This window comes from Rhinolophus ferrumequinum, chromosome 27, assembly GCF_004115265.2.
Source record: "Rhinolophus ferrumequinum isolate MPI-CBG mRhiFer1 chromosome 27, mRhiFer1_v1.p, whole genome shotgun sequence".
Lineage (NCBI taxonomy): Eukaryota > Metazoa > Chordata > Mammalia > Chiroptera > Rhinolophidae > Rhinolophus > Rhinolophus ferrumequinum.
In genome coordinates, this window is record NC_046310.1 from 13,022,298 (window position 1) to 13,041,724 (window position 19,427).

At 39.1% G+C, this 19,427-nt stretch overlaps 1 long non-coding RNA gene across 1 annotated transcript in view; it reads right to left on the reverse strand.

Moving 5' to 3' along the window:
- Nucleotides 1-2,981: 2,981 nt before the first annotated feature.
- The window catches only part of LOC117018536 (uncharacterized), a 50,354-nt gene continuing 33,908 nt past the window's right edge, over nucleotides 2,982-19,427 (reverse strand). The window contains exon 3 of the long non-coding RNA XR_004422251.1: nucleotides 2,982-3,081. This is a non-coding gene — a long non-coding RNA (uncharacterized LOC117018536). The remainder of the gene's footprint in view (nucleotides 3,082-19,427) is intronic.

Consider the following 19,427-nt stretch of genomic DNA (forward strand, 5'->3'; position numbering starts at 1 on the left):
ATACAAATGTCCAAATGCGGGGGCATGCGACTTGCTGTAAGGCCTTAGATTTCATATGATATACACGAGGTTCATATATTATAGCTAGTTTCAGGACACTGATGAGACATAGACTTTTCAGACCTAGGTCACAAAACACAGAGCATAGCCCTCACAACGCACCCTGGACCACAGGACAAAAAGTCCCGGAAGTGCGACTGGGCCTACCATGTCACTCATGTCGTGAGGACAGCAAGCTAGCTGGGTGTCCACTTACGACCTGAGACAGAAAGACTACAAGAGGTGTGTAATTTACACAAGGGATGTGTAAATTCTGGGAAAGTTTTTTATCATTTAAAAACACAAAGGCATGGTATGTAAAATTACTTTCATTCCACGGGGAAACTATTATTCTAAAGATTCACATATGTTAGGGTATTTTCAATATCAGAAGCAGTTTGGACAGTAGGAGTCTACAGTGGATGAGTCTACAGAAGGAATGCCAGGCGGAGACTTAGACAGTCTGGCGGGAGAACTTGTTCCGGGATTGATTGGCTGGCTCTCAATTTCTTCGTCCGTAAAACGTGAAGGAGGTGATTCTAAATCTCATTTTTAGCCCTTCTGGCTCTAAATGAGTCTTTGACCTTGAGATGGAATCACAAGGCTGGAAAGGCTGTTAGAAGTTACTTGATTCAACAACTAGGCCTTCAGGGACACAGAAGAGGAAGCCTCTCCCGGGCCAGCCCAGCCCTTTGTAAAGAGCTCTTGTCCAAGAAAGGTCTTCTGTATCTTGAACTGTCCCCCCCATCTCTCTACTTTCTACCAGGAGTCCAAATTCTAGCCTCCTGGACAACATAATCCAAACTGAATCCTTCACCCATATGACAGCTCTTTACATTTCCCTTCATATAGTCTCCATCGCAAGCACAGCATTGTTAGTTATTTTTCACACGTTCCTCATATGCTCAGGTTTCAAGTCCCATCTCTGCTCATTTACTCTTACCTGGTTCTGTTCCATCTTTCATCGTCCTTCTTGAAATAGAAGGGGTAGAGGACACCAGGGCATCCACAGATAAATACCAAAGAGAGAGGGAATGTCACCTCCTCTCCCCTGGTCTGAGCTACTTCTAGTCATGCAGCCCACATATGAATTTTAGCATTTGAAGTCCAGTCATATCACATCACTGAATTACATTGATCTTATAGTCTTTTTCACATGTGTGGGCATTAAGTATCACCTCTTATATTCTGTGTTGTTTAACTGGGCTTTTTATTGCAAGTATAGAATCTTAAAGTTTATCCCTGTTGGATTTCATCTTGTTAATGCTGACAGATTCTATAAGAAAAGCCCAAGGCAAAACAGGATCAGCAATGGACCTTCAAGGAAGAAGAACTAGGTCCAGAGAAGCAAATAAACTAGGAAGCCTAACTGACGGACTTGTAAATTAAGGGGGCAGACTGAACCCTGAATTTACTTTTGCTTCCTCCTAAAATGCCAATAAATCAACCTACCAGGAATGTTTTTAAGACACAAACTCACAAAGATAAAGAGAAGGAAAGGCTATAGCAGCAATAAAATTTCAGAACCTGAAAAACTGATGGACAAGTGGTAACTAACTTAGCACACCTGAGAAAGCCAGTGTCTCTGTGTGTGTGTGTGTGTGTGTGTGTGTGTGTGTGTGTGTGTGTGTCTTTTCTATTTTTGGTGTTTTTTTTTAAAAAAACTATTATTAGTTTCAGGTGTACAAAACAACATAGTGATTAGACATTTACACCCCTCACAAAGTGATAACCCCCCCAAGTCTGCTACCCTTCTGACACTGTACATAGCTGTTACAATACCATATTCCCTATGCTGTACTTCACATCCACAAATATATATATGTATACATATATATTTAATTATAGTTGACATTCAATATTATTTTATATTAGTTTCAGGTGTACAGCACCGTGGTTAGGCATTTATATGATCTACGAAGTTATCCCCCAAGAAGTCCAGTACCCATCTGACACCCTACATAGTCTTTACATTATTTTTCTTTAATAAATTTTATTGGGGAATATTGGGGAATAGTGTGTTTCTCCAGGGCCCATCAGCTCCAAGCGTTGTCCTTCAATGTAGTTGTGGAGGGCGCAGCTCACTGGCCCCTGTGGGAATCGAACCGGCAACACTGCTGTTCAGAGCTCACGCTCTAACCAACTGAGCGATTCGGCCTCCCCTAGTCTTTACATTATTGATTATATTCCCCATACTGTATCTCACATCCCCACAACTATTTTGTGAATACCAATTTTTACTTCTTAATCCTTCTACCCGAGAAAGCCACTTTTTAAGCCAGCAACGGGAAAAGCCAAGAAACAATTTGATGTGCACCCAAAGTCCTAAAATGCTCAGGAATTGGTGGCTTGAGGTTCTACTGGAAGTGAAGAAGAAGGTGGGCTGAAATACATGGATTGGATGAGCTGCTGTAAGAAGCTAGTAGAGCCCCTTCCCCTCCCCATTAGGAGGTGTATTATCTGGACCATACGGCACTGCTGAGGGTCGTCATACTGTTTTCAGGGGGCTAAAGGGGATATTTTCAGCTCAGCTTTTCTCACAGGAAAAATATTAGAGGCTCTTCTGTACAGAATCCCACCAGTCCAGGAAGAGAGACCTAAGAAGTCAGACTTTAAGGGTTGCTCAGTGATATGTCTCAATCAGATCATCTCGGGTGAACCTCACAAACAAGCCCCACCCACACACTCAGAGCTTCCAAACAACCTTCAAGGGGACCGCTCTTAAATACAAGTAGACATCTAAGGCTCACCAGGCATCTGAGGGAATCTTCAGCATGAAAAACAGATCACAACAAACGAATAGAAAAAAACAAAAAACAAAACTTGGAAGCAACAATGTGTTGGGTCGATTCTTGTCACATCAGCCCTTTTCTGTGGAGCCCTTTAAGCCATACTTAAACAGCCAGTAATCGAATTGAGCAGAGAACTAGAAACTTACCAAGCTAGGATCAAGGGCGGCCAAAAAACCCCAACTCCAGAGACCATAGTTCGGAGAACATGTAGGGGGATTCTTGATCATGTTAAGAGAATGTGAAATGGTTCCTCAGGAGAAACAGAAAAAAATAAAGAAAAAATAAGAGCCAAAACCAATAGTCAGTGGGCAAACATAACAATTGCAATAACTGCTTATGCCTAGAACCAAATCTTTGATTGGCTTATAATGCCACAGTGCTTGGCTTACCCAAAAATAGAATGATGATGTATTTCTGTGAATTCCTTGGAGAGTTCATCCTTGTACCAAAATTAGTTTTTAAAATGTGTTCCCTTGTGTGTTGTATAGAACCTGACTTATTCCAAAAAAAATATTTAAGGTAGCATGCTACTATAATATCTTTAGAGAGAAACTGAACAGTCATTTGGTTTTCTTCACTTCTCATAAAAAGGGATTTATACTGACTTGAGAAAAAAATTATCTGAGTAGGAAAAAAATTATCTGAGTATAATATCCTGGTACGTTAAAATAACATTACAAAATTCTCTGTGTCAAAAGAATGACATCCAAAGTATGCATCTTGAAGCCAACATTTTGCAGAGGCAAGAATACTATGCACTATGTAAATACTTAGAGGAAGTTAAGATTATTTTTTAAGCTACAGAGAAGAAGGTGGTACTGTTGGAGACACCTCTGTGGTATAATGATGTGTCGAGCTCTGTGACAGGAACCATTTATTTCAAGAGTTTAAAATGTGGTCATAAAATAACCCACCAATAGTGGATGCCTGACCAGCAATCGGTTCTAGATAATGCTAAGAACACACTATTTTCCACTAAAAACGAAAAGGTGGTTCATTTTCTAGCCTGTGAAGTATATTGATGGCTTTTAGCAAAAACTTCATTATTGTGAATCTCTTTCACTTGAAAAGCTTATTGCTGACATTTGTTACCTTGACTCTTTGGGGAGGACATACTGGTTGATTCTTAAGCTTGTTTTATAGGAAATGAAAGCATAAGAGGATTAAGCCATTTTTCCCTTGGTCATTGTTATGGGGACAGACTGGGAACCATGTCCTTGGATGGCAGCAGCCCTTGCTGCCACCCCAAATTTTGTCCTCCAATAACATTTCAGAAAGCCTAGGAAGTATTCAAATGTAAACAGGAAGAAAAATAACTTCAATTTTACATTCCTAAGCCAACGGCAGGTCTTTCTGGATCCTAATAGAAGTCTGAATTACAATTTTCAACATTTTGCATTTGTTCAAAGCTAATGCTGCAGATGTTTCAACTAACCATGAGTATAAGCAAGGTTTGATGAATAATGAGCAGTCCCCCACCAACGTGTACAGGTGGAAATGGACCTGCAGGTCATTCATCCCTTCATGAAGGTCATTCATCCACTCACAAATGTTTATAGAGCAACAACTGTATGCGTAGTGCTAGACTAAATGCCAGCATAACAAAGTCTCAGCCAGTCAGGATCCTTCAGTCCAGGGGGCAAATGAGATAATCAGATATGCAACATGAAATAATAGTATAAGGCCATGCAACATGAAATGATAAATGGAGCAGGCATTGCGTAGCTCCTAACTTTCTGAGAAGGCAGGTTCACTAGTGAATGAAGAGGCATCTTTCTACAGTGGAGCCCAGCTGCCTGTGTTCAAAGCCTGGCTCTGCCACTTGCCAGGCCCGTGACCTGGAACAAGCTGCTTTACCTCTCTTTGCCTCAACCTCCTCAACTGTAAAGAGCCAGGGTGGGCGTGGGAAACGATGTAGAAGCAAAAACTGACACTTTGCCTTGTTTCCAATACGATTACCCAATTTACATTCCATAGCTGGAGGAAAAAAAAAACACAACACTTTGAATCTGAGATAAACCCAAATCACCATTATCCTGACTGATTGTGGTCCCCAAAATAATAAAACCTTGACTATTTCCCATAAACTCCCTAAGAAAACCCAACAACTTATCACTTATTTTTGCTGTGCTGGTGTCTGAAGATACGTCAGGACTTTTGAGAGTAGGATAATCATGTGAGAAAGTTGTTGTTTTTCTACTATAAACAGCTACTTGGTAACCTTGGTAACTTCCTAGGTTTTATTCCTTTAAATCCTTGTGTATTTGCTGAGCCAGACCTTCCGAAGGCTGACTCTCCTGTATTCGTTGCAAGTAAACTTTCCTTTCTAGATGCTTTCCTTTTCTTTCCTTTCTAGATGCTTCTATCTCAGAGTCTTCCTTTGACACTAACAATAGTCCCTACCTCCTAAAGCTTTCATAAGGATTAAATGAATTAATATGTATAAACTAGGCTTTTGTGAAATGATAAAGTGGAGTAGTACGAGAAGGCTTCCCACAGGAGAGCAGACTTTACCTGGTTCAGAAAAACAAGTAAGGTTTAGACCAGGGGTGTCCAAACTGCGGCCCGCGATCCATTGTTAATTGGCCCGCAGCAAATTCCAAAAATATATTTAGTTTACTTAAATAAACCAGGTGAGGCAATACGTACTTCACCTCGAGTGAGTGGCCCGGCTGTTTGTGTATTTTACCATATATGGCCCTTGGTGAAAAACGTTGAAAAAAGTTTGGACACCCCTGGTTTAGACAGATAGTTTGAGGCTAAGAATGTCATGATGTGACTGAAGAGGACTGAGTAACCTCGTTGGAACAGAACAAGGATGCACTTTGAGGGTGACGAGAGAGCGCTACTGGAATATCAGGTCGACTTACGCGTATACGTTGATGGGCACGGTATTGTTGGTGAAGGTAATAGAGCATTAGCGACATGTTTGTGGTCATGCCTCTGCTGTAAGACGTTCCTCCTCCCCCAAATGCTTTTGGAGGCCACAGCCACTGTTAGTCCTGAATCACTGTGTGAAGTTTAACTTTACTTTGCAAGCTGCCTGCTGCGTTTGCTGAAACTGAAGTTCACCTTTGCTTCCTGCCCACTCCCTCCAACCTCCATAAGGAAAATGGCCACTGTTTCCTGGCAATCGGCTCCGAGGTCACAATTGAAGCTATTTTGTGAGCCAGTTAGAGAAGCCACAATTAGCTGTTTTTGTTTGTCCTAACAGTGTTTTTTTCCTGCCCATCTTATTTGAGGTCAAACCACTTTAGCTCATCATACAATTTCTACCCGAGTATGGAGGGCTGTTCAATATTCATTTCCGTACTGGTTCTAGAACTCCTCTGCCCATGATCATAACACTAATCAAGAAGCTGAATTCATTTACTAATACTCTGCAAACTATTAGTCTGAACCTTGATTCCCTTTTGCTTCTGCACCTTGTTTTCCAACCTCTGAAATTCTATGCTTCCTTCTTAATTTGATTTTCTAATTAAAAAAAAAAAATCAATGCATCATGAGCAGGAAACAAAGAGCTTTTACAATTTGCTGCCAGTTAAAATCTTTGCCTTCCAAAATATTTGACCCTACCTAAATCTTTGCATCCTTGGTGCTTTCCTGTCTCTGCAAAAAGTCAATAAGCTTTGTCGATGTGCTTTAGGGGATGTAACTATTTATCCATAGCAGTTCCGATTTACTTGGTGACTAAATTGAACCATTTAGTCAGCATGGTATTGGGAACAGAGCATTGAGTTTTCTCCTGACCTTGACACGAGCTCATTGCATGCTCTCAGAAAACACACCTGCACTTATTAAGGCTGACTTTTCTCATGTAAAATAAGAGGTTGAACAATATCTGAAATCCATGATAGCATTCAGGTTCCATGATCTATGATCTCATGTGCACATAACCAATCAAGATGTTGTAAGACACGTCACCATACTGTGCATGCCATGCTAATTGTGATAGGAAGCCTGTGACACAGCTCCCAGCATTCCCTGCCTCCTGGTGTTCATGGCCTAATGTAATTCCCTACTGTGTGGGATGAACCTCATGACTTGCTTCTAACCAACAGAATAGAACAAAGGTAATGGGCTGTCACTTCATGTTCAGGTGCAACACTGCAACGCAATCTGACACTAACCACCTGCAGAGAGTACGAATGCCATAGATTTAAGGGCACAATCCCCAACAAGATTGCCTGCGCTTCAATGTCAGCCACAAGTTTGGGGGTCCCCAAGCCACGAGCACTTATGAGCAATTGGCTAGGGCTCTAGGGAATTCTCACTACCCTCTCAGGTTCAAACATCCACTAGAACAACTCCAGAACTCAGGAAGGTACTATACTTACAACTACTCTTTTGATGTAAAAGATACAAATTAGGATCAGCCAAATGAAGAGACACACAGAGCAAAGTTGGGGAGGGTCACAAATGCAGAGTTTCCCTGTCCTCTCCCTATAGAAACAAGACATCAACTGCCTGGCACATCAATGTGTTCACCACCCAGGAAGCTCACCTGAGCTTCAGTGTCCAGAATTTTTACTGGAGTTTGATCACCTATGCATGATTGATTTAATTATTGGTCCTGTGACGTGACTGAACTCAAGTGCCACGCCCTTCCTGTCCCCAGAGGATGAGCTAGTTCCAGCCCTGTCATCCCAAGGTCGGCCTTTCTGACTTCCCATCCTGAGTCATCTCCTCAGCAAAAACTCAGGTGTGGGCCAGTAGCCAACCACGAATAACAAACACTCTTATAACTCTGGGAATTCTAAGGACTTAGAGGCTATCTCCCAGGAGCCGGGAGCAAAGACCAGACAAATTCTTTACAACACTAGGTTACAAAAGATTGCGACTTGCGTCTTGCTAGTTGAAGGTTTCTTTTGCTGGCTTTAATGAAGCAAATGGCAAGGCACTGAGGGAGGCCTTGGCCCAACAACCCGTGATGGTCTCAATCCCATCCGTACCCATGTGCATGAGGTTGGAGACTGATTCTTCCCCAGTTGGGCCTTCAGATCACACCCTTGACCGTAGCCTCGTCAGAAATCCTGAAGCAGAGGACTCAGCTAAGCCCTTCCTAGATTCCTGACTCACAGTAACAATGACATAAGAAATGCGTGTTGTTTTAATTTGCTAAATGGGGGATAATTTGTTATACAGAAATACACATAACTAATACACTGACGATATTAAGAAGAAAAGATAAGTGATATAAAATACAGAGAACCCAGCAAATTAAATCAAACCAATAGGTTTCCTGTATTAATGCTAAGTAAATGAAAACGTGAGATGGAGCTGCTTCGGCAGAAAACCACCAGCACAGAGAGATGAAGGGACTTATCTTAGATCAAACAGGAAGTAAGCAGTGGAGAAGATTTGAACCCCCAATGGCCAGACTCCAGAACCTGTGCATTTAAAACACTGCATTACTAATCTCATTTATATGTGGAATCTAAAGAACAGAATAAACAAGCAAATAAAACAGAAATAGACTCAGAGATACGGAGGAAAAAACTGATCGTTGTTAGATGGGAGGGGCGGTTGAGGGATGGGGGAGAAGGTGAAGGGATTAGAAAGTGCAAATTGGTAGTCACAAAATAGTCACGGGGATGTGAAATACAGTATGGGGAATATAATCAGTAATGTTGTAAAGATCGTGTAGGGTGTCACATGGGTACTGGACTTATTGGAGGGATCACTTCATAGCTTGTGTAGATGCCTGATCACTGCACTGTACACCTGAAGCTGAAGTAGAATAATATTGAATGTCAACTATAATTAAATATATATATGTATATGTATATATACACACACACACATATATATGTGTGTATATATATATATATATATATATATATATATATATATATATATACACACATATGTATATACACCAGGGGTACCCAAAATGTATACATATGACTTGTATTCATCTTTTGTTACCGGTATATATTGAGTATTACAATTTTAATACAGTTTTTTCCTTTCCTAAAATGTGTATACATTTTTTTTGGCACCCTCTGTATATATAGTCACAGGATGTAAAGTACAGCATAGGGAATATAGTCAATGGTATTGTAACAACTATATACGATGTCAGAGGGGTAGTAGACTTGGGGGGGTTATCACTTTGTGAGGTGTATAAATGTCTAATCATTATGCTGTTCTGTACACCTGAAACTAATATAATAATTTAAAAAACACTACATTACACTGCCTCTGATAAAAATTTAAACTGCAAAACCACTGGATAATTGTCCAAGATTCCTTATTATCTAAGAGTTTCTTCCCTCAAGTTTTTAACTATTTATTTATGTATGTCATTGTTTCCAAAAAGGATGTAAAATGTCTTAATAATTCTACAATACACTGTAATAAAACTAAAATAAAATCAAGTAAGAAAATCAGAATGGAGAGAATATAAGGGTAGAACAAAATAGAAGGAAGCTAGGTGGGCTTATTTGCTGGGTAGAAATGGGAGCCCCAAAGTCTGAACTCTGAATGTGCAAGTTTCCAGGACTGAGGGAAAAACACACAATCAATTTCAAGATGCACAGTACTCTCAGAGATTAAAGCAATTAGCTGCACAGGAAAAGAATAACTATTCCTGGTTGAAACCAGAGAAAAATTTTCCTGTAGCCTCTCACAAAGGAAATACTGTGTGACAGAGCCATCAACAGCCGAAAAAACACCTATGGGGACTGAAACAATGTCATCCAGTTTCCTACTGATGACCCAATACATACACTGATTCTAGACTAACTAGAAAAATGAATGCAATTCTCTCTCTCTTTTTTTTTTTCTCTCTCAGTGTTTCTTTATTCCTACTCTCTGCTACCTTCTCTTTGATGGTTTGAGCATCAGTGAAAAAGTTGTGAAATCTTGGGCTAAAAATGAAGACCAAGTACAAAAATCACTACGACAATTAGCAATACTAGACAGAGGAGGAGGGAAGAGAAAAGGAGGATGTGGTTCCCTAAATAAATCAACTGCTTCCTTCATTTTGAACCCTCCTCCTTGGAGGAACACCCCGAAAGCCGCTCTCCCGCTAGTTAAATTTTAATTGTGCTATTAGGACACAGTAGATCCCAATGTTTATATCTTCTCCTTTTGCAGTTGCAATATAATACTTTTAAATTTCTTTGCGGTGAAATCTAAAGCCTACAACACTACCATCAACAGCCCAGCTGGGAATTCCTGCCTCCTATAGCTATTTGAAGTCTCTGGCTAAATTATTTGAACACTCATTATTTCCTGGATCCCAATGACCTTATAAATGAAGCTATTATACGATTATGGAAGGACTATTAAAAATAATAACAGGAAGCCAAGGAATATAAAACAAAGACATGAGTAATTGCTTTGGTCTGTGATTGTTAAATGTTTGGTATCCATAAAAGGCCAAGCACTTGAAGTGAGGCAGGATGAGGCAAAACTCTGTACAACCTCTCCTCAGAATATCCTTAAGCAAATCAATGCGATCGGCTCCCCTTCTAATTTCCATGTGATTATTAGAACAGACAAGTGATTCTCAAGAGCAAGGACCACCCCAATGAGCGGGACTTCTCAGAACCTAGAGAAGTAAACTAAATAAGCTGAAATCACATTATAATGTTATAATCTTATTTAACATTGGGGAAAAAGAAAATGCATATTTTTATGGTAAAAACTCCTGAAAGTAATGTTCAGCAAGATCTTCTTGGAGACAGAGAATACAGAGAAGCAGTGATTCTCAAAGTCATAAGAAAGTAGAAGACATGGGGCATGCTTTTCTATGGACACACCCAATTTCTCAGGACAGGACCTGAGATTTCTATCATTATCAAAGAGGGCAGGGACTTAAAAGTTGAGAAATACTGTACCAGGCAGTGGCCCATGTCTGATCTGTTTCTCTCCTAGTGCTTATGATTCCATTTATGCAAACTCTGGGGCAGAAAAACCTAACGATGATAGAATGCATATCAATGGTTACCTGAAGCAAGGAATGCAGGGAGTGCTGATTGACCAGTAAGGAGCACAAGAGAAACTTTTGTTCTATAGCTAGACTGTGGCGATGGTTGCATGACAATATACATTCAACATAACTCCTCAAACTGTATAATTAAAATGTGCGCACTTTACTGCATGCAAATTATACGTCTATAAAGCTGACTTTGAAAGGAAACTTAACATGTTCAAAACAACCCTGACTCCCCTCGCACCAAACCTGTTCCTCCCAGGCTTCCCTATCTCAGGAAGTGTCTACTTCATTCTTTCATTTGTTCAGATCTTGCAGTCATCTTTGACTCCTCTCTTTGTTCCATCCAGATTTTCTTTATTTTCACCTACATGAGGAGGATATCCAATATTTGATCTCTTCTTACTACCTTGCCCTCTTCCTCCCTGGTCTAAGCCACCATCATCTCTTGCCTAATGCAAGAAGCTCCTAACTGGTCTCCCTGCTTCCATTCCCCTGGCTCCTTTACTGTTCTCCCCACTGTGGCTGGAGGGAGCCGTTTACAATACGCCAGCTCACGGGATTCTGCTCAAAACTCCCCAATACTTTCCGTTCTTATTCAGTCTACATTCCAAAGTGTTTACATGGCCCGTAGGACCCTACAGGGTCTGCCCCAAACCCTGTCCCCCACATTCACATCTTCTCAAGCACACTTCTGCCTCAGGACCTCTGACATGTTCCTTTGCTTCAGTGACACTGACATTGCGCCAAATATCCCCAACGTCTCATCTGAGGCTATCCCTGACCATCCTGGATAAACAGCATTCCCACTAAACAAATAAAGGAAAGTGCACTTTTATACAAATAAAAATTTTTAAATATACAAATAAAGGAAAATGCACTTTTAAATACAAAGAAGTAGAGGAGACATATTACAGGTTTATAATTATTTTAAACATTTAACTAGTTAATCGATTTCTACCAATGAGGAAATATTTTATATTCCAGTATTAATCACTTTGACCTTAAAATATTCAACGTCTTTAGTTCACTAAGATCATTCCTGAGAAGCCTATTTTTAAATGTTTTAAAAGGTAAAAGCTATATCCACGAAATGTTTATTACATCATTTATAATATAAACAAAAAATTAGAAACAACCAAAATCTCCAATAATCAGTAAATGGATAGGTAATTTTATAGACATTTAACATTTTAATTATCAATGTTGTATAACACCAAGGAAAAGATGTTTCTGATATGTTTTGCAAAAAAAAAAAAAATTAAAATCAGAATAAAACTGTATTTTACGTTTATAAGTATGTGAAATGTGAGTGCAGTATATAAGGAATTGCAAAGATGTGAAACTACTCTATTAAAATGGCAGAAATAGAGGTAGTTTATGTTTTCAAATTTTAATGTTGGTTCAATAAATGTTTATAAGAACATTTTTATACAAAACAAAATGATGAAATGCCCTCAGACCCTGTGGACACCATTCAACAATATGTGCCTGAAGACAGAGTTTTCCAAACTTTCTGGACCTAAGTCCTAAATTTGCATTTGTAATTTCTTTCCTAGACAAACTGAACTCAATGCACCATGCTAGGTACTTGAAGCATCCAAAGATAAACGAGCTAAGTTGATCTTGAAAAGATTTACAAATCCAAATTGGGGGGGGGCGGGAAGGGAGAAAAAACATTTACTTATCAAAAAAGTTGAATAAAAACAAGAATTTAAAAAGCTTAAAGATAAAGTTTTTAAAAATTGGATGACCTATGCCCCTCAAAGCTTCATGAAAATCACTCAAGGAGAGGCCGGTGCCTGAAAGTAAAAGGAAAATGGTGGAAAAGAGTCCTTACCTAGTTAACTGATGAGAAACTCTGAATTCGTACAGTACTATTAACTTCAGTACACAATTATGCAATCTAAAAAGAGCACCTTTCTCCCATGGGAACATAAATACAGAAAATCAAGCCCCATACATACCGTGCCTACGAAACAGGCGTGAGCTTCTTCACGGTGAGGACTCTCAGAGGTTCTGATTCGGGAAATCTGGGGTAGGACCCAAGAAGGCCCATTATTCACAAATGTTCCAGGTGTTTCTGATGCAAGTCTCTGATCACAATTTTGAGACATACTGACCTACAGCCACAGGAATCAGGGGCAGATCATACCCAGCTGCCTCAAGACTTCATTGGATTATTGAGGTTCAAATACTCAGCTTCCCTGCTATCAGCTCATCATCGTTCACCAGACTTCATTAAAGCGTTCTCTGAAAGTGAGCGAAGGGGAGCACAGCAAGTGAAGGATCCTGAAGCTTGAGCTTCATTTGCCTGATGGTAAATCCACTCACAGAAAGAAGGGACACACTTAGGAAAACGACTTTCCAGGCAGAGAGAATGACCGGAGGAGGGAGAATGCTGACCGTGAGGAAGAAAAGAAGCCAGTCTGACTGAAACTCAGGAGTGATGGAGACAGCAGTGAAGGATGAAGTCAGAGCTGTCATGGGGGCCAGAGTGTGTCAGGTCTTCTGGGACTTTGTAAGGACTTGGGCTTTTACTGAGTGGGATGGAAACCATCAAGCAGAGAGATGAGATCTGATTTGTTACAATAGGATGGCCCTGGCTGATGGGTTTGGAACAGACTGAAAGGAGACCAGGGAAGATACAGGGACACTAGTTAGGAGACTGTCACGTTCACCCAGGCAAGAGGTGGAGGTGGCTGGGAAAAGCAGTGGAGGCTGTGAGAAGAAACATTCAGAACGCAGTCTCAAGGTAGAGCCTATAGGATTTGCTGATGGGTTGGACATGGACGATAAAAGAGAAGAGTCAAGACTTCTAAGGGGTGGAGGGTTTTCTTTCTGGAGTAACGAAAATGTTCTAAAATTAACTGTGGTAATGGTGGCACACCTCGGTGATTATACTAAAAACCACTGGATTGTACACTTTCAAGTTGTACGATATTTGGATTGTATCTCAATAACATTGTTTTTGAAAAAAGAATGACTTTAAGTTTTGGGGTCTGAGCAACAGGAAGAGTGACGTCACCATTAACTGAGATGAGGAATGCTATGGAAAGAGCAGGTTGGATGGAGCTCGGCTGGGGAAATGGTAATTTGGGGATGTACTAAGTTTGATATGCCTGTTCAACATGCAAATGGAGATATTCCTTCGGCAGTTGGACATTTGAATCTCAAATTCACAAGAGTGGACTGGACTAGAGATATGTTTGTTTTCAAGGCATTCGATGAGCTCACCTAGACAGCGAATGTAGCTAATATTCCAGGATGGTCAGGGATAGCCTCAGGTCCAAGGACTGAGCCCTGAGGCACTCTATCTAATGTTATGGGGAAGAAGAAGAGACTGAGGGAGAGACTAGTAAGGTAGAAGGAAAATGGGGACAACATGTGATCTGAAAGCCCATGTGCAGAAAGTGTTTTAAAGAGGGTAGGACAATCAACTGTGCTAAATGCTCCAGACAAATCAAGTAAGACGAGAACAAAAAATTAGCCATTGCATTTAGCAATGAGGAGGTCCCAGTGACCTTAATAAGATTAGAGGCAGAAAGCACAGCCCACTCTTTCAAGTGGTTTTGCTGTGAAAGGAAGGAGAAAGATGGGTAGTAGCTGGAAGGGTATGGGAGGTCAAGGGAGATTTTTTTTTTTTTAAGATGGGAAAACTAATGGCGTGTTTGTATGCTGAAGAGAAGTATTCGGTAAAGAGAGAAATTTCAATAGAAAGAAAGGAAAATTGATGGGGTGATTCCTTGAGTAGAGAAGAGAAGATGGGATCTAATCCATGAGCGGAAGGTTAGCCTTGGCTGGGTACAGGTCGATGGGTAGACGTGGGATGGAAACTTGTAGAAGTTCTCTGATTTCTTTCACTTTGTCATGGAAATGAGAACCCAAACGCGGGTGAGGAGGTGGGAGATTACTGAAGTTTTGAGAAGAGAGAAGGTGTGAAATAATCATTTAGAAAAATGTCAGAGGACGTGCACTTGGGAAATATACAGTGATTACAGAACATGAATTTAAAGTGAGAAGAGTCAGCATGGTTGTTCTTCTCTACTGCAGGCAGGAGTAAGGATAGAGTTGGATCTAATCATACGTTAACAATGTTTTAAACTATATTTCAGCCAGAAACATGACAAAGCAAGAAAGAGCAAGAGAGTAGAGGACTTTTAGGAGGGAGTAATGATAATGACCATCGATGGAATGTGAGCACTTAGGCAGGAAGGGACACTGAAAAGCTAGTGGGATCACTGGATGTTGTGGGTTCCGAGGATTATTAACTTTGTAGTAGAGAGAGTGAGCTGCAAAGATAGAAAGAGCTGGCCAGAGATTGGGATGTTTGAAACAGATATAAAAAGTTGCAGTTACTGATCACAACAAGGTCTACAACGTGACTATGAGAATAAGTAACTGAGATGGAATGGAGGACGAGATCATTGAATACTAGCATAAAGACAACCATGTGGACCGAAGGGATAGAATAGAGAATCCAGAAATAAACTGTCTCCTACGGTCAAATAATCTTTGACAGGGGTGCCAAGACCATTCAATGAAGAAAGGACAGGCTCTTCAACACAGTGCTGTGAAAAATGGAATGTCCTCGTGCAAAATAATAAAGTTGGACTCTTACCTTATACCATACGTGAAAAATAAAACAGATCAAAGACGTAAATATGAGATCTAAAACTATACCTCTCCTAGAAAAAAAAACAGGGAGAAGCTTCATGACATTGGATTTGGCAATGATTTCCTGAATATGACACCAAGGACACAGGCAACAAAGAAAAAATAGATAGATGGGACTATGTCAAACTTAAAAACTTCTGTGCATCTAAGGACACAATCAACAGAGTACAGAATGGGAGAAACTATTTGCAAATGATATATCTGATAAGTGGTTAATACCCAGAATATATAAAGAACTCCTACAACACAACAACAACAACAACAAACATAACCCAATTCAAAATTGGGTAAAGGACTTGAAAAGACATTTCTCCAGAGATGATACACAAATGGCCGACAAGCACATGAAAGGATGTTCAATGTCACTAGTAATTAGGGAACTGTAAATCAAAACCACAAGGTGATATCACCTTATACTTATTTTTGGATGACTACTAGCCACAAAACAGAAAATTATAAGTGTTGAACAAGGATATGGAGAAATTGGAACCCTTGTGCATGGTGTTGGGAATACAAAACAGTGTAGCTGCTACGGAAAACCGTATGGCAGTTCCTCAAAAAATTAAAAATGGAACTACCATATAATCCAGCAATCCCACTTCTGGGTATATAACCAAAAGAATTGAAAGCAGAATCTCAAAAAAAATGTGTACATTCATATTTATAGAAGCATTACTCACAATAGCCAAGAGATGGAAGCCACCCATATGCATTGATGAATGAATGGATAAACAAAATGTGAGATACACACACACACACACACACACCCACACACTCTAGAATATTACTCAGCCTTAAAAAGGAAGGAAATTCGGACACATGTTACAACCTGAATGAGCCTTGAGGACATTATGCTAGTGAAATAAGCCAGTCACAAGAAGACAAATATTCGTATGATTCCACTTATATGAAGTATCTAGAGTACTCAAATTCACAAAAACAAAAAGCAGAATGGTGGTTGCCAAGGGCTGAGAGAAAGAGGATTGAGGAGGTGTTGTTTAATGATACAGAGTTTCGGTTTTGCAAGATGAAAGAGTTCTGGAGATGGATTGCACAACCCTGTGAATATATTTAACACTGCTGAAACTGTACACTTGGTAATGGTTAAGATGGTAAGTTTTGTGTTATGTGTTTTTTATTACCATTAAAAAGAAAAACAACAACATAGTGAAATTACAATCTATAGAAACTCTCAAACCTCTTCTTCATTCATCTACACGCTCATTCTTCTTTCTATGTATGTTACAAATCTGCTAACAAATAGGAAAGATTGGTTTCCGCTTTTTCATACAGAAAGCTCATCTTCCTGTGAGATGCCATGGAAGAGCTTACACCACCCCTTACCATACTTCACCGCACCTGATCTTAACCTATCCCCGCCACACACACCTTGACCAGGATGGTGGATGGATGAGGGGGTCAGGATAATGTAGTGTCGCAATGCTGTAAATTGACTTGAACATCTTTAATCTGAGGAATTCAAAACTCCACCCTTTTGCTGACTCAGCTCAGGCTCATACTAATTTTGTGAGTGAAAGAAGAAAGGTACTATTATCACTGTACAAATATGAAAATAGAAACATAGATGTGAAGATGCATATGTCCATTCTGGACTTGAGGCCTCTATCTTGCAAAGGTCCTATGGTACTCTGCTGGCATAAAACCGCATTTCAAATCCAAAACGCCTCCTAGACGTTAAAATGTTTGTTTTAGTTACAAGTACTTGTTTTCATTGGAAAGCATCTTCAAAACAAACATTGATTTTAATAGTTAAAACAAAGCAACCATTTGTTTTGAAATTTTCTCTATTAAAAAAACGTGGAGGGAATATAAGGGCACAGATCCAACATACATAAACAAAGGACAATGTGAATGAGCTTACTGGCAGGATGTGGTTTAAATTGTTTCCAAGGTTGTATTATGTTGTTAAGATCAGCAGTAGATGTTAACTAGTTGATCCCAAGTGGAGAGATAAGGGAAAAGAAAAAAGAAAAAACATTGCCCACTTCATGCAAAACAAAATTGCATCTAACTAGTGGATTTAAGGAATAGACAAATTAAGTTAGAGAATGACAACTCACTTTTTAAAGGACTTTTTATGGGTTTCCTTTATAATGAGAGCCCCATAATGTATTTAAAGCATGATTCCATAAGTAGAAATTCTACTTCAATCCAACCTACCAAGAAAGTAACTAACTTTAATAAAACAATGTGGAAAATGAATTCATTTCAGACAAAATTGTACCAGATTCTATGAAGAGAGAGTAATATCCTAAGGAGAAGAGTGAAATTACAATCTATTAGTGGAGATAAAAATAATGTATGATAAATATGCAAACGTGTCAGAAATACTTAGGCATAAAGCATTTGTTGAATGTTAAATAACCCTGGGGTAGAAGAACTAAAGAAATAACTTCAAAGGATTTTAAAATCTGCAACAATGATAGGTAAAAGGACCAATCATTTACTTGCCCGTGAATGAGGAAATGATACCAGTTCTGACAAGCTGACCACTACCATCACTTCCAATTAATCTCCCTGCTTTCATTGCCCCCCACCCCCGCCTATTCTGTAACTGTAGTCATTGCTTAGCTTTTTCTGCAGTTTCCCTACCTACCGGTTAACAATTAGATTCCAAACCGAAGCTGCAAAAGAAAGAACATCTTGGAAATTTTAAGGCTAAGACCCAGAATTAAAGAACAGAAAGCTTCAAGACTTAGTGATTTGTGCACCTGGATCTTTGGCATAGGATATCATAAAGATACAAAACAATATGGAAATATTGAGTAAACTTTAAAAAGTTTAATTTGAAATAATTGTAAGATAGTACAAGGGACTCTCATATACTCTTCACCAATTGTTAACATTGATCATATTTGCTTTATTAATCTCATTCTCTATCGGTTGAATCATTTAAGAGCAAATTGAGACATTATGTCCCTTTACCTTTAAACTTCAATGTGTATTTCTGAAGAACAAGGACATTATCTTACAAGACCCCAATAAAATTATCCAAATCAGGAAATTTAATATGATTACAATATTATTATCTAATATATAGTCCATATTCATCATTTGCCAATTGTCATAATAATGTTTTTTATAGCTATTTTTCTTAATCCAATTCAGGATCACCCATAGATTTAGTTGTCTTGTCTCTTTAGTCTCTCTTAATCTGGCAGAAATCCTTAGTCTGTATCTTTTATGACATTCATATTTTTGAAGAGTATGGAGTAGTTATCTATATTTGTCTACCTCAAATACAGGTTATGCTTTATTTTGCAGGAATACTACATCATGTTATGTCCTTTTCAGGACATATCAGGAGGCATATGATGTCCATTCTTCCCATAACTCGTGGTGTTAATTTTGATCATTTGGTTATAGTGGTGTCTGCCAAATTTCTCTATTGTAAACTTTTTTATTTTTGTTATTAATACGCAATTTGTCGGGAGTTATTTTGAGACTATGTAAATGTTATGTTCCACATCACATCTCTACTTTCTAGTTTTAGCATCTTTTGATGCTCCTTGCCTAGATCAAAACTTTTATTGAAACATATATATCTCATGTATTATAAAATTCATTACTTTAAAGTGCACAATTCGCAAGGTTGTGCAACCATCACCATTATCTAATTCCAAAACATTTTCATCATGCCCAAAAGAAACCCTGCACCCCTTAGTAATCATTTCCCTTTCCTCCGCTCCCGTTAGCCTCTGGAAACCACTAATCTACTTTCTGTCTCCATGGATTTGGCCATTTCAGACATTTCATATAAATGGAATCATATAATATGTGGTCTTTTGTGTCTGGCTTGTTTCATTTAACATGTGTTTAAGCTTCATCCATATGGTATTTTAACCAATACTTCATTGCTTTTTATTTGCCTAAATCAATTATTACTATGATTTTTGAAAAATGATATTCTAACTACATCGTTCTGTCTACACTTACTAGAGAACATTATTTATATC